This window comes from Mauremys mutica, chromosome 7 (assembly GCF_020497125.1).
Source record: "Mauremys mutica isolate MM-2020 ecotype Southern chromosome 7, ASM2049712v1, whole genome shotgun sequence".
Classification (NCBI taxonomy): domain Eukaryota; kingdom Metazoa; phylum Chordata; order Testudines; family Geoemydidae; genus Mauremys; species Mauremys mutica.
In genome coordinates, this window is record NC_059078.1 from 55,680,857 (window position 1) to 55,707,742 (window position 26,886).

Sequence of the window (26,886 nt, forward strand, 5' to 3'; positions counted from 1 at the left end):
CTTCCTAATTTCTTATATCACATCAAACCACAACCTTCACCAAATGTCAGTCTCAAACTTTACTCATCCTTTCCTTGCACAATTCTCCTCATGCCTTCACACACAACTTACATGGAATACTACCCAGTTCTGGTCCACTAGGCCACCACTCTAATAAGAAAGGCCATACCAGATCAGACTGGTGGTCCTTCTAATCCAGTATGCCATTTCTGACAACGTCCAAAACGAGATGATTCAGACAAAGGTGCAAGGAACCTCTAAGTGGGCAATTATGGAATGATATGCACATGGGAAGTTTCTTCCTAATCCCATTAGAGGTTGGCTTATGCCTGAAGATTGAAGGTTTGTGTGTTTTTTAAGTCCAGTCTTATGTAACTGTGCATGTTTTCATTACTCATATAAATGTTCAATCCTTTTTTGAATCCCGCTAAGCTCTATTCTTCGGTGATATTTTGTGGCTATGAGTTCCAAGGGATAGGTATGTGCTGTGCAAAAAATGTCTCTGTCAGTTGTAAATTTACCGCCTTTCAGTTTTATTCAAAGTCCTCTTGTTCTAGCATTATAACAGAGTAAGTAGGAGTGACTAGCTTATCTCCAGACCATTCATTATTTTGTATATAGAGAACACGTCCTTTCTTCGAGTTGTTGGGTTTAGTGTGCAGGTGTTGGGTGGTGTTGATGGCCTGACAGACTGGATGATTTGGTGGTCCCTTCTTGCTTTGAACCCTGAGTATTTGGCATAATATTTGTAGTATCCTTTTCCATACCACTCCTTACATAGCCTAACTTTTGTTTTTGCTTCTTTTGTCTGCTGCTTGCTGCACACTCAGCAACAGCTTTCCTAAAGTTGTCCAAATGACACCCAGGTCTTTTTCCTGAGTGGTCAGTGCTGAGAACCCAGCAGTGTGCATAAGTAGTTCCAGTATGTATTATTCCTTCCAATCTGGGTTACACTGAGTTTACCAACACTGAATTTCACCTGCCATCAAGCTGCCATTCACATAGCTTTGATAACTCCCTAGGAGGCGCCTCATAGTTGTTGCAGCGCTCCCTTTATTTGTATCCCTCATAAGAACTCACTTTTTCAATTATGTTCACAAGAAAAGAGTCAACAGTAGTTAAGTAAAATAAGGCCTGCCGATGGGGTGGGGGACAAAGAGGGCCATTGCTCAGGGGCCTGGGCATGCGGAAGAAGCTGGCACATCCCTACAGCCCCTGGGGAGGGGGTCTCCGTGCACTGTCCCCGCCCCAAGCGCCAACTCCGCAGCTCGTATTGGCTGGGCAGTGGCAGGCAGAAACCCACCCTGGACCCCCCACCACCTAGGAGCCACTGCCAGATACGTGTGTCAGTTGCTTTTGGGAGCCACCCGAGGTAAATGCTGATCCCCTGACCTGCTCCTGCACCCCAACCCCCTGCCCCAGCTTAGAGCCCACACCCAAACTCCCTCCCAGAGCCCAACCTCGCTCCCAGAGCCCGACCCCACACGACCTCCTGTATCCAGACCCTCCCAGAGCCCGTACTCCTCACCACCGCCGCACCCAAACTCTCTCCTAGAGCCTGCACCCCTGCCTGCACCCCAACCCCCCTGCCCCAGCCCCAGCCTGGTGAAAGTGAGTGAGGGTGGGGGAGAGAGAGTGACGGAAGGAGGGGGGATGGAGTGAAGAGGGGGCTCAGAGAAGGGGCAGGACAGGAACATGGTCTCAAGGAAGGGTGAGGCAGGGAAATGGTCTTTGGGTTTGCACGATTAGACAGTTGGCAACCCTACCAGGCGGGCATGTAGAAACCCTGGCCGTGTCAGAAAAGCACGCCCAGCAGCACAGCCGGCAGCTCACTGGGCACCAGCCAGCAACTTGCTGTGCACCAGCCAGCTCAGGCGCAGCACCGCCCAAATGTCAGGTGGACCGCGTCCACATGGGCAAAGCTTGTGCATGTGTGGGGGCCCATTGACTGTTCTGCCCTAGTGCCCGGAATTGCTGTCAGCAGTCCTGAGTAAAATCAATCATTCCCAATTAAAAATAGCATTATTAAACTAGCCAAGTAAGTGGAGAACGGAGGGGGCCTGAAGTTGCCAGATTGTTGCTTTGTTTGCCGAGCTATCATCATAGGTCTAATTCCTGTGTGCATAACTTTAAAGAAGATCTATAATCATCTTGGCTCCTCTGCCACTTCTCGCCTTTAATTATAGACAGCTTTTCCCTAGCACTGAGATGCTGCATGCATTGGAAATAGACTGTCTATATCTTATTTATTTTCCAAGTTTAATTACTTTTAGTGGTCCCTGTATTATTGTCATTTCCATGAGCTGGCGAATTGGAATAAAGTTTGCTAAGCCCTGCAATCTTGGGTGCTTTTAGGGAACTAAAACTGCAACACAAAGCCTCTACGTTAATAGTAACAAACTGGTTCCTGTATGCTACTCCTGCAAAGAGCGGAGGAGATCGAATTACACCTTATTCCCTTCATCCCCAGTGACATGCTGGACCTCAAAGTAGCACCCTGTAACCACCATATTCACCATTTGTATGTTTGTGATATTTCATAAAAAGCATGCTGTGTATGATACCATATGAAAGATCACGATCTGCTGAAACTCATTGTTCTGTCAAAATATGTATATTGTTAATGTGGAGGAAGTTATGAGAATTTGCTATATGGCTGTTATTGAAATATGTTGTGAATTTGGGAGATGCCCACTGCTAGCACTCCAATGACTGAGGTGGAGACCCACACCCAAATGGGCGTTAAGCGACCATCACATGCCATTGACGAGTAAGGGAATTTTAAACAAGAAAGTTACAATTCTGCAAGAGACAGTTGTGCAAGTCCCACACAAGGAGGATTGTTCAACTTTGGGACTCGGCAAGGCCTACCAGGACATGTCTGGGCCAGTGTCTTTCTTGGGACGTGTAGACGGGTCGGACTCACCCCTGCGGCGCCTCCTGCTGGTGACTCCGGGAATTAGCTCAGTCCAGTGTTCGGAACGCCCTCTGCAGGCTGGTGATCCACCTGTCCTCAGGCCCCCCGTGTCCCTCCCTGGACCCGGTGCCCTTTTACTGGGGGTGCTGCCCCCTTTCTCTCTGGGTTTCCCCTCCTTGGGGAACCCCCACCCTCTAGCCCCACCTTGCCTCAGTATTGGCTACTGCCAGTCATTGTCTGGCCCCACACTCTGGGGCAGACTGCAGTATCAGCCTACTCATCACAGGCAAAGGGGTTTGGACCTGCTGCCTTGGCCTACCCCTGGGCTGCCCTCTGCAACCCCCAGTACCAGTTGGCCCACTGCTAGGCCGCAGCCTGGGGCTTTCTAGGCTGGAGCTCCCCAGCTCCTCAGCCTTTCCCCAGCCCTGCTTCACCCTAGGTACCTTGCCTATAGCCCCTGCAGCCAGGCCCTTCTTCCTCTTCAGGCAGAGGAAGACTGTCTGTTTCTGGCTTCCCTGGCCTTTTATAGGGGCCAGCTGTGGCTCAGTTTGGGGCTTGGCTTCACCTGCAGCCACTTTCTCACTCAGACCAGCCTTGAGAGCAGCCGCTCTCAAGCCCTGCCAGGCCACTTTTAAACCCCTCACAGCAGGAGCAGGGTTTCACCCTGCTACAGGACATGAATTGAGTGTGTAAAATCAGGGACAGTGGCACCTACGCTGAAGGCAACAAGATCGCTGGGAAGACAAAGACTTTGAACTGAAGAGACTGGTACCAGGCTGAGAAGGAAATTCAGCCCTGTGTATTAAGAACTGTAACCGGCCTGCAACATCCAGTGGGGTGAGAAAGGCTGCTTGATTCAATTCTTGCTTAGTCTGAAAGTTTAGGATTTAGACTGTGATTTTATTTTTATTTCTTAGGTAACTATCTCTGACTTTTCTGCCTACCACTTATAATCACTTAAAATCTTCCTGTAGATAATAAACGTATTTTAATGTTTTATCCTTACCAGTGAGCTTGTCTAAAGTGCTTAGGGAATCTGCTCAGATTGCAACAGTTGGTGCACGTCCACTATCCTTTGACGAAGTGGCAAACTAATTAATGAGCTTGCATTGTTCAAAAGAAAGTCCTAAGCAGTGTAAGGCAGTACATTTGTGGGGTGCAAGGCTGGGGGGATTTCCTGGTGTTTTCCTGTGTATGGTTCATGAGTGCTTTAGAGAGTACTCATGCAACTTAGCTGGATGTGTCTCCACATGCTGTTGACTGAGTGATAGCACCTAGAGGGGTTTGCTGCTTATCACTAGCAAAGCATTGTGAGAGACAGCCCATGCTGGAAAGTTCCCGCAGTTCCAGGTTGTACCCTGGGATCCTATCACACCCCCCAATCCTGCTTCCTCCTCTCTCAAAGAGCAATCATATTCTCTTTGGAGAACACCAAGAACATAAGAACATAAGAACGGCCGTACCGGGTCAGACCAAAGGTCCATCTAGCCCAGTATCTGTCTACCGACAGTGGCCAATGCCAGGTGCCCCAGAGGGAGTGAACCTAACAGGCAATGATCAAGTGATCTCTCTCCTGCCATCCATCTCCATCCTCTGACCAACAGAGGCTAGGGACACCATTCTTTACCCATTTATGGACTTCACCACCATGAATTTGTCCAGTTCTCTTTTAAACACTGTTATAGTCCTAGCATTCACAACCTCCTCAGGTAAGGAGTTCCATAAGTTGACTGTGCGCTGCGTGAAGAAGAACTTCCTTTTATTTGTTTTAAACCTGCTGCCTATTAATTTCATTTGGTGACCCCTAGTTCTTGTATTATGGGAATAAGTAAATAACTTTTCCTTATCCACTTTCTCAACATCACTCATGATTTTATATACCTCTATCATATCCCCCTTTAGTCTCCTCTTTTCCAAGCTGAAGAGACCTAGCCTCTTTAATCTTTCCTCATATGGGACCCTCTCCAGACCCCTAATCATTTTAGTTGCCCTTTTCTGAACCTTTTCTAGTGCAAGAATATCTTTTTTGAGGTGAGGAGACCACATCTGTACACAGTATTCAAGATGTGGGCATATCATGGTTTATATAAGGGCAATAATATAGTCTCAGTCTTATTCTCTATCCCCTTTTTAATGATTCCTAACATCCTGTTTGCTTTTTTGACCGCCTCTGCACACTGCGTGGACATCTTCAGAGAACTATCCACGATGACTCCAAGATCTTTTTCCTGACTCGTTGTAGCTAAATTAGCTCCCATCATATTGTATGTATAGTTGGGGTTATTTTTTCCAATGTGCATTACTTTACATTTATCCACATTAAATTTCATTTGCCATTTTGTTGCCCAATCACTTAGTTTTGTGAGATCTTTTTGAAGTTCTTCACAATCTGCTTTGGTCTTAACTATCTTGAGTAGTTTAGTATCATCTGCAAACTTTGCCACCTCACTGTTTACCCCTTTCTCCAGATCATTTATGAATAAATTGAATAGGATTGGTCCTAGGACTGACCCTTGGGGAACACCACTAGTTACCCCTCTCCATTCTGAGAATTTACCATTAATTCCTACCCTTTGTTCCCTGTCTTTTAACCAGTTCTCAGTCCATGAAAGGACCTTCCCTTTTATCCCATGACAGCTTAATTTACGTAAGAGCCTTTGGTGAGGGACCTTGTCAAAGGCTTTTTGGAAATCTAAGTACACTATGTCCACCGGATCCCCCTTGTCAACATGTTTGTTGACCCCTTCAAAGAACTCTAATAGATTAGTAAGACACGATTTCCCTTTACAGAAACCATGTTGACTATTGCTCAACAGTTTATGTTTTTCTATGTGTCCGACAATTTTATTCTTAACTATTGTTTCGACTAATTTGCCCGGTACCGACGTTAGACTTACCAGTCTGTAATTGCCGGGATCACCTCTAGAGCCCTTTTTAAATATTGGCGTTACATTAGCTGACTTCCAGCCATTGGGTACCGAAGCCGATTTAAAGGACAGGTTACAAACCTTAGTTAATAGTTCCGCAACTTCACATTTGAGTTCTTTCAGAACTCTTGGGTGAATGCCATCGGGTCCCAGTGACTTATTAATGTTGAGTTTATCAATTAATTCCAAAACCTCCTCTAGTGACACTTCAATCTGTGACAGTTCCTCAGATTTGTCACCTACAAAAGCCAGCTCAGGTTTGGGAATCTCCCTAACATCCTCAGCCGTGAAGACTGAAGCAAAGAATCCATTTAGTTTCTCTGCAATTACTTTATCATCTTTAAGCGCTCCTTTTGTATTCCGATCGTCAAGGGGCCCCACTGGTTGTTTAGCAGGCTTCCTGCTTCTGATGTACTTAAAAAATATTTTGTTATTACCTTTGGAGTTTTTCGCTAGCCGTTCTTCAAACTCCTCTTTGGCTTTTCTTATTACACTCTTGCACTTAATTTGGCAGTGTTTATGCTCCTTTCTATTTGCCTCACCAGGATTTGACTTTCACTTTTTAAAGGAAGTCTTTATCTCTCACTGCTTCTTTTACATGGTTGTTAAGCCACGGTGGCTCTTTTTTAGTTCTTTTACTGTGTTTCTTAATTTGGGATATACATTGAAGTTGGGCCTCTATTATGGTGTCTTTAAAAAGCGCCCATGCAGCTTGCAGGGATTTCACTTTAGTCACTGTACCTTTTAACTTTTGTTTAACTAACCCCCTCATTTTTGTATAGTTCCCCCTTTTGAAATTAAATGCCACAGTGTTGGGCTGTTCAGATGTTCTTCCCACCACAGGGATGTTAAATGTTGTTATATTATGGTCACTATTTGCAAGCGGTCCTGCTATAGTTACCTCTTGGACCAGCTCCTGCGCGCCACTCAGGATTAAATCTAGAGTTGCCTCTCCCCTTGTGGGTTCCCGTACCAGCTGCTCCAGGAAGCAGTCATTTAAAGTATCGAGAAATTTTATCTCTGCATTTCGTCCTGAAGTGAAATGTTCCCAGTCAATATGGGGATAATTGAAATCCCGCACTATTATTGGGTTCCTAATTTTGATAGCCTCTCTAATTTCCCTTAGCATTTCATCATCACTATTACTGTCCTGGTCAGGTGGTCGATAATAGATCCCTAATGTTATATTTTTATTAGAGCTTGACATTTCTATCCATAGAGATTCTATGGAACATGTGGATTTGCTTAAGATTTTAGTACAGAAGAAAAGAGTAACACATTATAGTCCCACTAAACATATCTGAAACTGGGATTTCTCCAATAGCAAACAAAGCTCTGGCAGGACAATGTAAAGGGAGTGGGAGAGTAAATAAGGTTGGTTTCTTGCTGCAGTTTCCAAACAAGTCCTAACAGGGTGCATCTGTACTCAAAGTTTTTGCACTGTTTGTATGGCACCAGTGCAGTTCCCTTAGCAGTAGCAGTGCTGGAAATGCTAGTGTTGACAGGGTTGGGCACTACAGTAGTAAAAATGCCTCTGCCCTGTTGACATTATTATTTATTATTTGGTATTGTGGTAGTGGCTGGGGTCCATTTTATGTCTACACTGCAATGTAAGCCCAGGGTTTGAACACAGGCTCAAGCCTAAACCCCCTTCTGTCTAAACACAAATTGTGCTAACCCAGGGCTCAGACTGAAGACCTCATGGGGGTTGAACCTGAGTCAAGCCAAGATCCATGGTTCAAGCCCTATTACTTTGCTGTCCAGATGCAGTCTCATGGGACTCATGCTCTCGGAGTCTGCCAAAAGTATTCCACAATCCCACAGGCTGACTTTCTTCATCCTCTGGAAAGCCAAGTTTGGCAGACAGTCAAGTTTTCTCACACTACACTACGAACAAAGGGCAGCCACATTTTGGGAGGGTGCTGGAAGTCTGGGATATGGGTGCTTGGACTTGGGCCTGCATTATGCAGTGTAAATGCTGGAGCTCCAGGTTGGGGTATATGGTTCAACAATTCCTAACATGGATTTACAAATAAACATAGATGCTCAAGCCAAAGGTTAACAAGCCAGGTCTGCTAACTCAAGCTCCACTAACCTTCGGCTTACAATGCAGTGTAGACATAACCTCATAGACTGGGACACCACTGTGCTAGGTACTGTAGCTCTTCTAATATTGCTACTACCAGTGCCAGACCAATGGTGAGAAAGTCCTAGTGAAGAGAAGGCTACAGAGCCCAAGAAGAGAATTCCCTCTTCACAAGCATCAGGCAATGCCACACCCTGCTTATGAGTTATGCTTAATGGAAAGATTTCTAATGTACTCAAAGATCACTGTGTGGGCTAATTCTCAGACTCTGTTTTCTGCCTTGGGAATTGCTCTCTGAGACTCAAAGGCCAAAGCCAGGCAGTTTTTTATATCAAGGTGACAGTGCTTCACACCCAAATCTTCTCATTCCAATAGACCTTGGAAAAACAGGGAAACAAAAACAACTTTGCCCTTCTCTAGCACTTTCTATCAGATAAATGCAGAGCACTTTAAAACCATTAATGAATATGTCTCGCAATCACTCGGAGTCATTGTCATCACCCACATTTTACAGAAGGGGAAATGAAGGCACAGATTAGCTAAGTGACTTGACCAAGGTCACTACAGCAAGTGTCAGAGCTGATAGAACTAAGATGGATGTTGGATGTTCAGCAATTTTGGAAAGCTACTCACTTGTGGTCTATAAATATGAATTAAAGAGCCTAACTTTAGGTTCCTTAAAAATAAATCATGCTCAGTTTCACTGATTTCTAGTCCTTTAGATGTAGACTTCCCAAAGCAAACTAGTGAGCCGTTAAAACTATTAACCCAGTCTTACAGAAAACTGTCCCAATTCAAACAATAGCAGCAGAAAAGTTATGAAATTTGTTACTCACCCAACCCGAGTCATCTAAGCAATTCATTAACTTCAAAAAGAATTGTGGGGAGCATTTTAATTTACACTAGGGCTGTCAAGCAACTAAAAAAATTAATCGTGATTAATCACACTGTTAAACAGTAATAGAATACCATTTATTTAAATATTTTTGGATGTTTTCTACATTTTCAAATATATTGATTTCAATTACAACACAGAGTACAAAGTGTACAGTGCTCACTTTATATTTATTTTTATTACAAATATTTGCACTGTAAAAAACAAAAGAAATAGTTTATTTCAATTCACCTGATACAAGTACTGTAGTGCAATCTCTTTATCATGAAAGTTGAACTTACAAATGTAGAATTATGTACAAAAAATAACTGCATTCAAAAATAAAACAATGTAAAACTTTAGAACCTACACGTCCACTCAGTCCTACTTCAGCCAATCGCTCAGACGAACAAGTTTGGTTACAATTTGCAAGAGATAATGCTGCCCACGGCTTTTTTAATAATGTCACCTGAAAGTAGAACAGGCATTTGCATGGCACCATTGTAGCTGACATTGCAAGATATTTATGTGCCAGATGTGCTAAAGATTCATATGTCCCTTCATGCTTCAACCACCATTCCAGAAGACATGCGTCCACACTGATGACGGGTTCTGCTTGATAATGATCCAAAGCAGAGGGGACTGATGCATGTTCATTTTAATCATCTGAGTCAGATGCCACCTTCAGAAGGTTGATTTCCTTTTTCCTGGTTCTGGTTCTGTAGGTTCCACATCGGAGTGTTGCTCTTTTAAGACATCTGAAAGCATGCTCCAAACCTCGTCCCACTCAGATTTTGGAAGGCACTTCAGATTTTTAAACCTCGAGTGCTGTACCTATCCTTAGAAATCTCACATTGGTTCCTTCTTTGCGTTTTGTCAAATCTGCTGTGAAAGTGTTCTTAAAGCGAACATGTACTGGGTTATCATCCGAGACTGCTATAACATGAAATATATGGCAGAATGCAGGTAAAACAGAACAGGAGACATTGAACTCCTTGGGGGAGAATTGTGTCATAAATTTAATTAACACTTTTTTTTAAACGAGCATCATCAGCACGGAAGCATGTCCTCTGGAATGGTAAAGGATGAAGGGACAGATGAATGTTTAGCATATCTGGCACGTAAATACCTTGCAATGCCAGCTACAAAAGTGCCATGCAAACGCCTATTCTCACTTTTAGGTGACACTGTAAATAAGAAGCAGTCAGCAGTATCTCCCATAAATGTAAACAAACTTGTTTTGTCTTAACAATTGGCTGAACAAGAAGTAGGACTGAGTGGACATGTAGGCTCTAAAGTTTTACATTGCTTTGTTTTTGAGTGCAGTTATGTAACAAAAAAAATTCTACATTTGTAAGTTACACTTTCACAATAAAGAAATTGCACTAAGCTACTTGTATGAGGTGAATCGAAAAATACTATTTCTTTTGTTTATCATTTTTACAGTGCAAATATTTGTAATAAAAAATAGTAATATAAAGTGAGCACTGTACACTTTATATTCTGTGTTGTAATAGAAATCAATATATTTGAAAATGTAGAAAAACATCCAAAATATTTAATAAATTTCAATTGGTATTCTATTGTTTAACAGTGTGATTAATTGCAATACATTTTTTTAATCGTGGTTAATTTTTTTTAGTTAATTGCATGAGTTAACTGCGATTAATCGACAGCCCTAATTTTTACATTAATCAGCAATGGCACCCATATCTATTTTATCCTATGGATTTTACCATGTTTAAGCAACATATTTAAGCACCATAGTGTCAAACTACATAGTTGCACATTGTCTGTTTGGACAGGAGGAAGAAGTTACTCACCTTGTACAGTAACAATGGTTCTTCAAGATGTGTGTCCCTATGAGTGCTCTACTGTAGGCATGTGCATGTCCCCGTGCTGCTGATTGAAGCATTTCAATAGCAGTCTATCCCGCATGCACGGCTCCCACCTGCGACGAGGCTAGCTAGCGTGCATAGGCATTTCCTCCTTAGTTCCTTCTCTACCACAGAATCAACCAGTGGAACTCCAAAGTAGAGATGAGGACAATGGATCGTGGAGCACCCATAGGGGGACACATCTCGAGGAACCATCGTTAAGGCACAAGATGAGTAACTTCTTTTTCTTCTACTAGTATCTCTATGGGTGCGCCAATGTAGGTGACTCCCAGGCAGTACCCACTACTTGAGGCTGGGATTTCGGAGTCGAGTCTGAGATAGATCACAGTACTGTGACACTAAATTGGGCATCTGTAGCCAAATCTCCCAGGATGGCATAGTGTTCTGCAAAGGTATGTGCAGATGCCCAGGTAGCTGCTCTGCAGATCTCTGATACAGGGATTCCCTTGGAGAAGGCAATCAATGTGGAGACTGACCTCATGGGATCCACACAACTGGTAGAGTTTATAATACAGCCAGAGACTCACCTGGAGAGCCACTGGTCTGAGATCGCTGCACCTTTCAATCTATCCGCAATGGAGAGGAAGAGTCTCAGGAGATTTTCTAAAGTCTTTTTTGTATCCAAATAGAAGACCAAGGCTCTTCTCACGTCAAGCATATGGAGGATGGCTTCCCTGTTGTCCTCATGAGGTTTGGAAGCTGAATAAGTTGATTTATGTGATATGCAGAAGTCACTTTAGGGGTGAACTTTGGATGTGGTCCAAGTGTGACCTTGTCAGGGAAAAACACAGCAAAAGGGGATGTACCATCAAAGCTTCTATCTCCCCTATCCTTCTGGCCAAAGCGATGGTAATGGAATGCTGTGTTCCTGGAAAGGTGAGTTAGTGAACAAGAGGCGATTGGTTCAAATGGTGGTCTAGTCAGTCCTTTTAGCATTGGATTGAGGTCTCATTGGGGAGCAGGGTGCCATGGGAAGAGGTTTGCTATGCCTTTAAGAAACCTCTTCATAGTTGGGTGGGAGAAGACTGAGTAGCCTTCTACCTGCTGAAGGAAGAGACCCAATTTCTTTAAGGTTAACAGGTAGTTTAGGACCACCAGTAGGGTGGCTGAATTAGGAGTGACACCCTCTGGTTGGCACCAGATCTGGAACCTCTTTCATTTCTGAAGGTAGGTAAAACAAGTAGTGCCCTTTCTACTGTGTAATAGCACCTCCTGTACCTCCTCAGAGCAAGATGTTTCTATGTGCTGATACCATGAAGGATCCATGCTTTGAGTTGCAGAATCTGCAGATTGGGGTGGCGGGTGTGACCCTCGTTCTGCGATAGGAGGGAAGAAGTGATCAGTAGAGTCATCAGTAGACATAATGCCAGATGTGAAAGGTAAGGGTACTATGTCTGCCTGGGCCAGGTGTGGGCGATCAGAATGTTGTTTGCTTTTTCCCTTTTTATCTTCAACAGGACTTTCAGCAATAGAGGGAATGGGGGAAAGGCATAAAGGTGGCCCTTGTCACAAGGAAGGAAGAGAGCATTTCCCATAGAGCATCGTTCGATCCCCAGCCTGGAGCAAGACTGTGGACATTTCTTGATCTGGTGAGTAGCAAACAATTTAATTACCGGCATACCCAATTGTCGGAATATGTTGTGTAGAATTGCCGACTATTTTCCATTTGTGGTCATGTAGGAATTTGCAGCTGAGACTGTTGGCCGTCGTGTTGTGTATTCTCAATATATAGGCCACTGATAGGATGTTGTGGAATATGCACCAGTTCCATAGCTTCATTGCTTCTACACACAGGGAATGAGACCTGGTGCCTCCCTGTCGGTTTAGATAGCACATGCAGACTATGTTGTCTGTCATGAACTTTGTATGCGTGTCCTTGATCAACGGGAGGAAGTGAGCACAAATGTTTCAGACTGCTCTGAGCTTGAGCAGGTTGATGTGGAGGCACATCTCTGCTGGAGACCATTTGCCCGCTACCGAGTGACCACTGGAGATGTGCTCCCCATACCATGAGGGATGCATCAGTGGACAGGAGAAGGGATGGGGAAGACTGAGCAAACGGGATTCCCCTAGAGATGTTTACTCAGTCCTTCCACCAGTCTAAGGATTGCTTCACCCTGGTGGGCATCGATAGAAGCTTGCCTATGTTGTCTCTGTTCGGCCTGTAAATCGAAGCAAACCATGCTTGAAGGCATCTCATGCATAGTCTGGTATGAGCTATAACTATGGCCATGTGCTCCAGAAGCTGAAAGAAATGTCTGGCCGAGATTTGGGGACTGGTTTGTACTGGCTCTATCAATGAGGAGAGACTGAGAAATCTGTGATGTGGAAGGAGTGCCCTCACCTGAATGTAGTTGAGGTCGGCTCCTATGAATTCTAGCCTTTGAACCAGTGTTAAGGTAGATTTTTGTTTGTTGATCTGTAGGCCTAGATTGAGGAACAGGTCCCACGTGGTCTGAGTGTCTCATTAGGCCTCTGTGTAGGACCATGCCCTGAGCAGACAATCGTCCAGATAGAGATAAATCATTATGCCCTGAGAGCATAAGTGGGCTGCTATTACGGAAAAGAGCTTGAAGAACACCCTGGGGGCCGATGAACGGCCAAAAGGGAGTACTGTGTATTGGTAGGAATCCTGGCCCAGTGTGAATCTGAGGTAACACCTGTGACTTGGTATGACAGAAATTTGGAAGTACGTGTCACTCCTTCTTCTAATGCTGGGATGATCATTTATAGGGTGACCATCTTGAATTTCCTTGATTTGACTTATCAGTTGAGCCCTCTGAGGTCCAGTATGGTCTCCACTTCCCTTTTTCTTTGGTATCAAGAAGTAACAAGAGTAGAAGCCTTTGCCTCTGAGATGCACAGGAACAGGTTCTATAGCTCCTATGCTGAGGAGATGGTTTACTTCTTGACATAGCAGACTCTCGTGAGAAGGGTCCCTGAACAGGGATGGGGAAGGGTGTTTGGGAGGCAGAAGAGAGGCGATGTGGATAGCATATACGTTCTGGATGATTTCCAACACCCACTTGCTGGAGGTTAACCAATCCCAGGTGCTGCGGAACGAAGTAATGCGATCTCTGAAAGGAGAAGTGGGATTTCCCAGCACTAGGTGGCAAGCAGAATGTTGTACATGCGCTTCAACCAACCTGTCAAAACTGCCATTTCAAGCTTGAGGGCTGAGACAAAGTTGGTTGTGGTCTCAAGTGCTTCCACTTGGGGAAACTTTGATTTCTTTCACTACGGCTCATAAGATCTCTGTGATGACCACTGAGGCGTGTACTACGATGAGTGGGACTTAAATGGTGGTTGAGGGCTGTATTTTCTCTTGTAGGCCGGTGTGTATATCCCTAGGGAACGAAGAATTGCCCGAGAATCCTTCAATGTGAGAAGAGATGTGTCTGTCTTTTCAGCGAACAGCTTCATTTCCCTCAAAAGGAAGGTCCTCCATCATGGTTTGGACCCCTTTAGGGAAGCCGGACAACAGCAGCCAGAAAGCCCTTCTCTCAATCACGGCCATGGAACTTGAATGTGCCACCACAACTTCCACATATAATGCGGACTGGAGAGATGTTTTTGCCACCAGCTGACCCTTGTTAATTATGGCCATAAATTGGTCTTTTGGGGAGTCTGGAGCTCATTAATAAAGGAACCTAGTTTCACATAGTTCTGGTAGTCATATTTGGCCAACGATGCCTGATAATTAGCTACCTGGAACTGAAGAGTGGCTGACAAATACGTTCTTCTGCCAAACAGGTCCAAGCATTTCCCATCTTGGTCATATGGGGTGGATTTAAACTGGTATTGCAATTAACCACATCCACAATGATGAATTTGGAGGAAGACGAGAAAATAAAAATTTCGTGCCCTTCACCAACACAATACTTTCTGTCCGCCCGCTTGCATGTCAGCGGGACAGACACAGGGGTCTGTCACTAACTCTGGCAGGATCCAGGAGTGCCTCGTTAACTGGGAGGGTCCCTCTGGCAGAGGTGGAAGAGTGTAGAATGTCCACCAGTTTGTGGTGAGGTTCAGTCACTTGGTGCAGCTGTATTTGCAGGGGTTCTGCCATGCTCTGAGCGAAGTCCTGGAATGATTTTAAATCATCCACCATGGATGATAGAGGGGACATCACTACCTCGTCAGGTGAGGATGACGAGAGACGAGCTTGAGGGGTGTCTACCCTTTCTGCTTCAGCTTCAACTTCCTCCCCCAGGTGCTCAGGAGGTTCTGAACACTTTGATGCTGCAGCTGAAGGAGGGTGGCTCCTAGCCTGCTAGTATACCACACTAGGGGCCTGGCAGGCTTACCGCTTCTGGGCCTGCCAGGGTCCCAGTACAGCCATGAGGGTAGGTGGCTTGCAGCTGGAGGTTGAGGGTTGCAGGGGCACAGTAGCCTGGTGTCCATGATGAAATTGGGACTCGTATGGTGGGTTGGACTCGTGGTGGGAACCCAAGTCCTCTCACTCACTATCTGACTCTGATGAGGAAAAAGGTGGTGCACGGCATGGAGATCTCACTGAGTCCAATGCTCTGGGAGAACTTGGCACCGGAGTCCAGTGTGTCAGACACCGAGAGATCTGTTGCGCATTGGAAATCCACCAGTGCGGACAACGTTGGCACAGAGAGGCTTGTACTGATGGAGCCAGAGACGTGGACCTAGTCATATGGTCCGTCGGTGTCACAGACACTGGGGTCAGTGCCGGTGACCACGTCGACATGTAGCCTTCACTGAGGAGAATCTTCCATGCTTTTCAAGCCCCCTCTGTACAAGTACTTCTTTGCCCATGCCCAACGGGTCTTTGGGCAGATCAACTTGCTCTGTCAGCTTGGTACCACATGTGCTCTGGCTACCAGCTGTAGACAGCTTTGGCGCCATCCATACCAATGGAGCTGGATATAATTTCCAGCTTGATCGGGGCTCGTTATGGACTCTCAGACCTTTTCTTGGTGGTCTTGAGCATGGGTGGAGGATATCATAGGACAGGGCAGGCTAAGCCTCCCCTGACCAAGGCTGTGCCCCGCCCATATTGCGCCCCAAGGTCCCACCCTCCTTCTCTACCTGAAGCTGGTGGGGCACCAGGGGCTCAGCTCCTGACGGCAGCTCTGAACTCAGGCCTGTCAGCAGCCAGGGGTGGCATGGTGCAGTGCTGGGCCCAGCCAGGGGGGTAGAGGAGGTCGAGCCAGCAGCTTGGCCCAGCACTGGGGCGGAGGGTGTCAACCCAGCGCTCGGGGGTCCGGCGGCCTGGCGCTCAAGGCTCTGGAGGGTGAGGCTTCAGACGGAAGAGGTGGTGGGCTAGCCTCCCCAAATGGGAGTTCACCCGCTACTCATGGTCTTGAGTAAGTGGCTCATCTCCTTGGGATCACCTGCCTTTGACAAAGAAGATTGAAGGGACAACTCCAGGGGTTGAAGAGCCGACTCCATGAGCGGGAGTTTAAGCCTTAACTCTCTATCCTTCCTGGACTTGGATTTTAACTGATGGCACCAACCACACTTTTGTGGATTGTGCTTTTCCCCCAGGCAGTGAATGCACTGCAGTCCAAAAGCTGGGATAGATTCTTTGCAGCTAAGGCACTTTATGAAGCCTGGAGAGTCAGGCACACCCTTGTCCAGGAGGGTCCCCACCACCACCAGGATTGGTGGGAAGCAAACCCTTTCTTTTTTTTTTCCCCTTTCCTTTCTTTCCCCCCGCCTCTCCCTTTTTTTGACATGGCCAACTTAAAACAAACAAAAGGCTTCAAGGGAAGCTAAAATTTGCAAAACTTTAGGGAGTTAACAGTCCATGATGGGACAGCTCTTAGCTCTGTCTCTAGCCAGGGGCAGCTGAGAAGGAACTGAGGATGAAATGCCCACGCACACTGGCTAGCCTCGTGGCAAGTGGGGAGCCACAGGTGTGCAGGCAGGATGGACTGCTATTGAAATTCTCCAATCGGAGACCTAATAAAAGTACCCAATTGGAGTCAAGGGACTTAAATGCTGTCTTTCTGCTTTCCATCCCCTGTATTTCCCAGGATAGGCTCTTTGCTTACCTTTTCACCAGAGCAAGACTTTCCTGTCACACAACATTAGATGGAAGGGAGTGGTTTTCCCTGCAGTTTTATCACTTTAAATTATCCAAACTAAATCTCTCTTTTCTTAATCTCAGATCATGCCCTCTGCTTATACTGGTATGATAACCTCCTACTCCCTGGTCTTTCACATACACATCACCCTGCTTCAGTCCATACAAAACCCAACTGCTAAAATCATCTTTCTTACCCAATCTGCCCATGTCAAACTCTTCTCTTAATCTCTCCACTTGTTCCCCCTTCTCCACCACATCAAAGTTCAAATGTCTTACCTTTGTCTTCAAGGTTCTACATAATTTCTGTCCCTCAATACTCTCCTAGTCTCATATTGCTTCCTGAACCTGCCACTGCAATGATACTAGTCTGGGGGCTTGTACGTACTACCACTTATGTCGGTATAACTTATGTCACGAAGGTGTGTGAATAAGCCACACTGCTGAGCAATGCAAGTTACACAGACGTAAGCATAGGTGTGGAGAGTGTAACATAACTCCACCTCTGCGAGAGGTGGTAGCTATTATGCTGATGGGAGAGCTCTCTCTAGGGTGAACATATGTCCCGTTTTGGCCACGACAATCCCTTTTTTAAGCCCTGCCCTGGCCATCCCAACTTTTTTCCCCCAAAAGAAGGCATTTGTCCTGTTTGCGCTTGCTGACTTGATCAGTTGGCAAAAGCAAACAGGATAAATGCTCACTTTTATCAAAAAAGTGGGGTGTGGTACGGAGTGGTGAGCAGAGATGCCAGCCCCCCACAGGAGAGAGACAGGGTGAGGGGGGGAGAGCAATGTTCTAGCATGTGGGCTCCCCCCCTTCAGGGTTCCAGTGACCAGACAACAGTTTCAAACGGGATGGGGTGAGTGGTGTCCAAAGAATTCCAGCAACTGGGCAACAGCTGGGGGGGAGGGGGGGCGGCACAGAGTTCCAGTGACCCAGCAACAGAATGCCTCCCCCCCACACACACACACAGGGTTCCATCAATGTGCAACAGCCTGTCCCGTTTTCTCTTTGGGAAATATGGTCACCCTAGCTCTCTCCCACAAGCATAGAGTATCTTCACCAGCTGCGCCAATGTAGCGCTTCTAGTGTAGACTAGTCCTGGGTACCTTGTTTATCTATTTCTCTCACAATCTTCTTTGTGCTTTCTCCCACACCATTCCCTGCCCATTAAACACACAAACTTTTATTTTACAGATTTTTGCTACTGTTTTGCCATAGGGTCACAGCCTCATTTGGAAAGAGCATTATAAAGACTTTCCCAACCAATATACTACCTAATATTTCAGCCACTTCAGGAACTTTTTACAATAAATCTTCACTCTCCAAATATGCACCTAATCAGCACCCTGAACAACAATTCTTTCTGTTTCTGAAGGTAATCAAACTTGCTATTGTCCTCAGCTTTCACTTTAGAAAACACTATTTCTACAAAGAAAATTCACATTCTTCCTGCTTTTGTTGTACATGATAAAATTACTAATAGAGCAGCCTCACTGGAATTTATCAATCAATGCAGCATTATTCTTTGCGAACAAAAAACACTCTGTCCTACATCCTGGCACTGGAGCTCCCAGTACAATCCCTGGAAGGAGAACAAACTCTTTGTGTCAAGCTCAGTACAGTGGACGGATTTCCCCCCCCACCCCCCCCGAGCAGAGATAAACAGACACCAAAGCAAAGTCATGCACTAGAAACAGCAAAACAATATAGAACACTGCAGACTTCAGCATTAATTATAAATCAGCAAGCTGTTTTAGTGTCACGACAGCATTATTGCACACTGTGGCAGCTGGGTTAATGAGAAACTTTAAACTGTCACAACAACTCAGGTGCATTGTTGGCATGGTGTTTGTGATTCCAGCTGAGGGCCTGCAAGCTATAGTACAAGTACCTTTTACCTGACTTTCATAAATGTATACATATCAGATTACTTCAAAAGGCTGGTTGCCCATTTGGGCTTGGAGTGATTTCAAAATGGATTCCATATCAATTCATGAACAAAGCCAAGTAATATGTGGCAAGAATTAAAACAATTGCAGCTTTAGTTATTCGTACTGTGAGAGCACTATGAAGCTAGGATCTTTTCCCTCAAGCATCAGGAATAGACCACTGCTGAAGATGGGATGCCTGACTTGATGGACCAAATTATAGAATCATAGAAGATTAGGGTTGGAAGAGACCTCAGGAGGTCATCTAGTCCAACCCCCTGCTCAAAGCAGGACCAACCCCAACTAAATCCTCCCAGCCACAGCTTTGATTTCACCACCTCCTTAGGTAACCCATTCCAGTGCTTCACCACGGTCCTAGTGAAATAGTTTTTCCTCATACCCAACCTAGACCTCCCCCACTGCAACTTGAGACCATTGCTCCTTGTGCTGTCATCTGCCACCACTGAGAACAGCCGAGCTCCATCCTCTTTGGAACCCTCCTTTAGGTAGTTGAAGGCTGCTATCAAATCCTCACTCACTCCTCTCTTCTGCAGACTAAATAAGCCCAGTTCTCTTCTCAACCTCTTCTCATAAGTCACGTGCCCCAGCCCCCTAATCATTTTCGTTGCCCTCTGCTGGACTCTCTCCAATTTGTCCACATTCTTTCTGTAGCGGAAGGCCCAAAACTGGACACAATACTCCAGATGTGGCCTCACCAGTGCTGAATAGAGAGGAATAAACACTTCCCGCAATCTGCTGGCAACGCTCCTACTAATGCAAGGTCTTTTGTTTCCTCAATGTGACCAACATATGGCCAAAAGGTTTTGAAGTCAAATGGATATAAAAGTTACTTACACTATAAATATATACACACCAATCTGGGAATTTATGTACAGTGTACTCTCACCATAGTATCAGTATCTCTTTCAAAGGTTACATGAAGCTAGGAAAAAGTCTGAAAACGATCTTTGGCTCTCTGCCTCCTTTCCATGAGCATGTAGCAAGCGGCTCTTCAATTTCTGCCTCTCCGTGTATCACCTGGTGACTCAGCTTTTTCTTTTTATATTATATTCCTTTATTTTATACTTCAATTTTACTTTAGTTTTTAATACTCAATTTCAAAATAGCAAACATAAAACAATAACAAATTGTAACCTGCAAAATCTCAAGTGTTTATGCATGTGTAGCAGCATTTTGCACAGATTAATAATGATGGTTTCCTGCCGTCACAACAGATAAAACAGTATGTGCACTATTTTGCAATTATAGGGTAAAAGTAGGCTGGTTGTGTACAACAAGAATGAGACAATTCTACTACTTATCACAAACAGATTTCTACATATTCGTTTTTTCTCCTGCACAATTTTACATATCACAGCAATAAAAGTCAGAAGAGATCCTGAAAGCCACTGAATAGACTTTGGAAGTTTTACACAGTTGTCGGCGATCCCTCAAGGTCAAGGATGATCTCTTTTCACAGGTTTTGTTTTTCATGGGTCCTTTGGTGACTGAGGAGTCTGATCCTTGAGCCACAGGCTCATTGGCAGACATTGCAGATGGTGTTGGAAGACAGGGTTGGGCCACGATTGCTGCGTGACAGTTGTTTTTCCTTTCTTTTCTAGCATTTTTCTGCATCCAGGGCAAGGCAATTTTCCTCAAAAGTGGACGTTCCCTCTCTGACAAGTTTTCACCAGTTATCCCTATCACAGGCTGCTGTTCCCCAGCGTGTAGTGTTGATGCCACATCTCTCAATGTTTATCTTGAGGGTGTCTTTAAAGCATTTCTTTTGGCCTCCGTTTCCATTCTCTTTGGTGAGTTGGGCATACAGCAGTTGTTTCAATAAGCGTACATTAGGCATGCACACACAGTGCTCGCTCCCCCTCAGCTGGTGCTGGATAATCAGGGCCTCAACACTGAAGATGTTGGCCTCTGTGAGGACATTGATGTTAGTGCGATAATCCTCCCACTTTATGTTGAGGATCTTCTGAAGAAAGTGCAGGTGCTGGTGTTCCGGGTTTTTCCAGATATTTTCTATAGGTCACCCAAGTCTCAAAGCCGTAGAGGAGAGTTGGGATTACCACTGCTTTATAAACCAAAAGTCTAGTATGTGTTCTAATGTTGTGATTGTTGAACACCCAGCGAGACAGTCTGCCAAAGACTAGGCTGGTACCGTGAATTCTGTGCTGAATCTCGATGTCTATGTCTGCCCTCTGTGAGAGATGGCTGGCAAGATAGGCAAAGTATTCTACATTTTCCAGTTCTTCTTTGTCGATGTAGATCTTCCTTGCTGGGTCTGATGATTGACCAGGGATTGGCTGGTGGAGAACTTTTGTTTTGCTGATGTTCAGAGTTAGCCCTAGGCTTTCGTAAGCTTCAGAGAAGCAATTAAGGGCAGTTTGTAGATCCTCCTTTGAGTGTGCAACTACAGCACAATCATCTGCGCACTGGAGTTCAGTTATTGTTGCCGATATTACTTTAGTTCTGGCACAAAGATGAGAAAGATTGAAGAGGTTGTTGTCAATCCGATATTGAATGCCAATGACCTGTGTTAGACGGTCTTGGGCTAATGTTTTCATACCTGCTAAGAAAATGGAGAAAAGGGTGGGTGCCAGTACACAACCTTGTTTTACACCAGTTGAGATGACAAAGGGCTCAGAGGTAGAGCCGCTACACAAGATGGAGGCAGTCATCTGGTCATGGCGGAGTCTTACAATAATGATAAATGTGCTTGGGCAACCAAACTTTGACATGATTTTCCACAGAGCCTCATGGTTGACAGAGTTGAAGACTTTGGTCAAATCGATAAGGGTCATATACAGCTTCTGATGGTGTTCTTGACATTTTTCCCAGATCTGCCTGGCTGCAAAAATCATGCCGGTTGTGTCTTGTGATGGTCTGAAGCCACACTAGGACTCTGGAAGTACTTCCTCTGTAACAGGAAGCAGGTGATTCAGCAAGAGTCTAGCAAGAATCTTCTCAGCGATGGAGAGAAGGGCAATGCCTCGATAGTTGCCACAGTCCGCCGTCTCCCTTTTTGAAAACGGTGAAGATGTTAGCATTACGTAAGTCAGCAAGGATTTCTTCAGAGTGCCAGATTTTTTAAGCCTGTTAGTCAGTGTTTCAGTACTTCAGCTGGTATGCCACCAGGACCTGGTGTTTTATTGTTTTTCATTTAACTGCTTTGCAGGCCTCCTCAGATATTGGTGGGCAGGCAAGAGTTTCCCAGATTGGGTGCTGAGGGATACAGTCAATGGTGTCATCAGTTTACAGTCGAGTCTCAATTTAGAAGCTTTTGATGCTGTTCCTTCCAGCAGTCTTTGATGGATTTGTTATCTTTAAGAAGGGCACTACCATCTTTGGATCTCAGAGGTGTTAGCCCACGTGAGCTTGGTCCATACAGGGTCTTTGTCTCACAAAAAAACCCCTCTGCATATCATGTCTGTCAGCAAATGTTTGGATTTCTTTTGCTTTGTCCTTCCACAATTTGTTTTTGATTTCTTGGATCCTCCTTTGAACTTCAGCTTTGAGCTGATGGAAAGTGCTCTGCTTCCGACTGGATAGTGGTTGGTTTTGCCAGTCACAGAAAGCTTTTCTCTTCTAGTCCAAAAGGGCTGTAATCTCAATGTTGTTGTTGTCAAACCAGTCTTGATGGCAGTGGGTGGCAAAGCCAAAGGATTTCTCACAAACCTCATGGATGGTCTATTTTAGGGCTTCCGAGTGCTCTTTGACACTTGTCTTGTCATTTCCAGGTGTGCATATGGCCAGTTTTTCCACTGAAGAGTGTTTGGAAGTTCTCTTGGTGTATTGAGGATTGAAGTCTTTGGATGTTGTATTGCCATCCGTGTGATGTGGATTGCTTTCTATGTTTCGGTACAATCCTGATGGACATGACTGACCTCACCAGGGAATGGTCAGTCCAGCAATCATCAGCTCCTCTCATGACATGGGTGATTTGGACATCTCTGTGTTCTTGCAATGACATAATCTAGGAGGTGCCACTGTTTTGAGTGGGGGTACTGCCAAGTTGTTTTGAACTTGTTTCTTTGTCTGAGGATTGTGTTTGTGATCACGAGATCGTGCTCTGCACATTTGCTGAAGAGAAGGATGCCACTGGAATTGGGTTTACCCACTCCTTCCTTCCCAATAGTTCTACGTCATACGTTAGAATCTTGGCCAACTCTTGCATAATAGTTCCCTAAGAGGATTTCTTACACGGTATCCTTACACAGTATTTCATCAACAAAGAAACTGTTTTTTACAATGAGAAACAATTACAAGACTTTGGCTTGAATTAAATCTAATCTGGAGTTTCTATCCCCACCGCCTCCCTCTTTCTTTCTTTCTTTCTTTCTTTCTTGCCAAGTACTGATGCCTTTAACTACATTTAGGGATGTTTCTTGGAGGGAATAATTTACTTACTAAAAATGGTTTAATACATAAACTCTCCTGAGTTTTTAACTCTGCCTTTTTTAAACTCGGGCTTTCATAATGTATAGGAACACTGCACCAACTGCATGTAAGCTTCCTGAACTGGGTGAAAGAATTTTGGAATTCTGTACGATGCAAAAGCTCTGATGAAAATTTGCTAAAGATTGTGGTTAACATAGCATGGATATCAACTTTAAATACGAAACCCATAAATATAGGTATTCTCAATCATACAAAGATGGGAGGAAGAGGACCAAGTGGCGCCTTTCCACATGTTTCAAAGAATAAGCACAGGGCTATAAACTCAGATCTTTTAAGTTTTGGGCTCACATCTGCCACTAACTAGCTTTAACAAACATTGTGAACCTCTACACACTTCACAAACATTTAGTTTGTAAACTAAACTCAAATCCTTATCCTCCTTCAGCTATCGACTGCCTTTGACACCAGCCAACCACACTCTTCTTGATGACTCATCTTCCCTTGGTTTTCATGACTCTTTCCTCTCCCGGTTCTCCTACTTCTCAAATCATTCCATGTTTCCTTCAGAGGATCTTCTTCATCCACAGTCCAATATTCAGTGGTGGGGTCCATCAGGGCTCCATCCTGGCCCCCCTCCTCTCCCTTTACACAATCTCTCTTGGTGACCTCATACAAGAACACGTCTTTAACAATAATCTTTACACTGATGACTCACAGCTCCATTTTGGAGCCACTTTTATTCAAACTAAAATCTTAGCCGGAATTTGATTTCACTCATGATGTCCTGCTGTTAGCTTAAAACTCGGCGTAGACAAAACTTAATTCCTTGATCTTTTCCCTTAAGCCCTCTTCCTTCCTCTCATTTTTGGTTACCACAGACATCACCACCATCCTCCTCATCCCTCATGGCCATAATCTATCATCTTCAACTCAGCTCTCTCTCTAATCCCATACATCCAAGTCATGTCCAAATCTTGCCACTTCTTCCTATGCAACATCTCTAATATTCAGCCTTTCTGCTCTATCCACACTGTTGCAACTTTCATCCAGGCCTTCATTATCTTGCTCTTCAGCTACTGAAACCTCCTCCCTTCCTGGCCTTAACAACAGCATATCTTGCATTCAAGTGAGCATTCAAAATGCTGCTGCAATTATCTTCTGGCTCATTGTTTCAACACATCTCCTCCTCCTTTTTGTCCCTCCAATGACTCCCTCTTTTCCATCATAATCACAAACTATGTGTCATCCCTCATGGCTTAGCAGAGTTCTACATATCTCCTCTCATAGAGCAGTGGTTTTCAAACTGTGGCCCGGAGACCACTGAGAGTCTGCAGACTATGTTCAATATTTCCAAAGGAGCCCGCACAGCCATTTGAAGTTTTGTAGGGTTCTGCAAAAAAGGTTGAAAACCACTGGTATATAGCCATCGACCCTCACCTCTGTTCCATATCAAATTTTCATGGTCCATGTACACATGGAAAATTTGACATCTTTGTGCTCTCTCCCTTGCTGTCCCTATGCATGGGAGATCCATTCTATAAAACTCCACCATGCCACTATACTACCCTCTTTTGAATTCATCCTTTAAACTTGTCTCTGCCATGATGCCTACAAGTCACTCAAAAATGGTTAGACAGCTAGCATATTGTGATTACTGCTTTTTCACTTATTATAATCTCACTGTTACCTTGTGCTCCCCCCTGCCACTTTATTGTACCAATCTGTTGGCTCATACTTAGGATGCAAGTTCTTTGGAGCAGGGACCATCTTTTTGTTATGTGTATGTAAAGTGCTTAGCAAAACAGGATTAGGACCTTCCAGGGCCGCCCAGAGGATTTAGGGGGCCTGGGGCAAAGCAATTTCGGGGGGCCATTCCATAAAAAAAATTGCAATACTATATTCTCGTGGGGGCCCGGGGCCAATTGCCCCACTTGCCCCCCCCCCCAGGCAGCCCTGGGAAAAATAAACCTTCCGCATCTCAGCACAAACCAGTTTTGAGAAAACTTCTTTACAAGGCATCATTGGTTCTCAGCATCAGCTAGTGCTAAAAGGCACTAAAGCTCATTAAAAGGGTTGGATGAATATTTTCCGTCAAAACTTTTTTTGGATCAAAAACTAGGGGTTTTTAAAAAGCAGGAAAAAAAATCATGGACAATGTCTGCTTTCCTTCAAAATTTGTTGTGGTTTTTTTTAATTGAAAAGCTGAAATTAGTCTGCCAAAACCTGAATATGGTTTGGGGTTTCAGAAGTGTGTGGACAAATATTTGCTGCTTGCTGTGTTTGATTGTTTAAAGAAACCATAAAAAAATTCTGCTTAAAAAAAATCCAAAACTTTTGAACCACCTCAGCTTGTGACCAAACGCCGGAGCCCATCCAGTCAGAGATTTTTCCAGGTTTCTGATACTCTGTTGGCTTCCTTGACTCATATCTGTCTCCATAACTTTGGGTTCATTTAGGTTAGAAAATAAGAACAGCCATACTGGGTCAAACCAAAGGTCCATCCAGCCCAGTATCCTATCTACTGACAATGGCCAATGCTAAGTGCCCCAGAAGGAGTGAACCTAACAGGTAATGATCAAGTGATCTCTCTCCTGTCATCCATCTCCATCCTCTGACAAACAGAGGCTAGGGACACCATTCTTTACCCATCCTGGCTAATAGCCATTAATGGACTTAACCTCCATGAATTTATCTGTTTCCTAGAGACTGGCTCCATGGGGTCCCTCACAAACTGGAGACGGTTACTGTGAGTTTGTCTTTAGTATAGCTCAGGGGTCAGCAACCTTTCAGAAGTGGTGTGCCAAGTCTTCATTTATTCACTCTAATTTAAGGTTTCGAATGCCAGAAATATATTTTAATGTTTTTAGAAGGTCTCTTTCTATAAGTCTATAATATATAACTAAACTATTGTTGAATGTAAAGTAAATACGATTTTTTAAATGTTTAAGAAGCTTCATTTAAAATTAAATTAAAATGCAAATCCCTCCGGATTGCTGGCCAGGACCCGGGCAGTGTGAATGCCACTGAAAATTAGCTTGCGTGCTGTCTTTGGCACACGTGCGATAGGTTGCCAACCCCTGGTATAGCTTATGTACATACTCCACAAACTGAGCATTTGAGTTTGTTCCAGAATCTGGGATGAGCCTATGTTGTGAAAACTGAAATGCTCAAAATAACACATGCATGTTGTCATAAATAAACAGATCAGGGTTAAGGTCTCTTTTACCTGTAAAGGGTTAACATGCAGTACCTGATTACCACGTGACCAGAGGACCAATCAGAGACAAGATTTTTTCAAATCTCTGTGGAGGGAAGCCTTTGTCTGTGTTCTTTGTGAGAGCTCTCTTTGGATCTAAGAGAGGACAGTCATGTCTCCAAGTTCTCCTGGAGTAGTTTCTACTATTTAATAGTGAGTATTAATTAGAAAGGCGAATTAGTCTTTTAAGTTGTTTTCTACATTTGCAATTGTGTGTTTGCTAAAGGAAATTCTTTATTCCTGTTTGCTGTTACTTTGCTTTTACTGAGAAAGAAAGGAGGGGGGATTCTCTCCAGAGATTGATAAGTTTAGACCCTGTATGGTTCTATCTTGGATTACAGAGACCTATGACACATGTGAATGGACACAGGGTGCTAAAATTAAATTAACCCAGGAGTTCTCAAACTGGGGGTCGGGACACCTCAGGGGGTCATGAGGTTATTACTGGGGGTCGCGAGCTGTCAGCGTCCACCTCAAACCCCGCTTTGCCTCCAGCATTTATAACAGTGTTAAATATATAAAAAAGTGT

At 44.5% G+C, this 26,886-nt stretch overlaps 1 protein-coding gene across 7 annotated transcripts in view; it reads right to left on the reverse strand.

The window, feature by feature from the left end:
• The window catches only part of USP54 (ubiquitin specific peptidase 54), a 279,929-nt gene that overhangs the window by 110,339 nt on the left and 142,704 nt on the right, over positions 1-26,886 (reverse strand). The window lies entirely within an intron of this gene.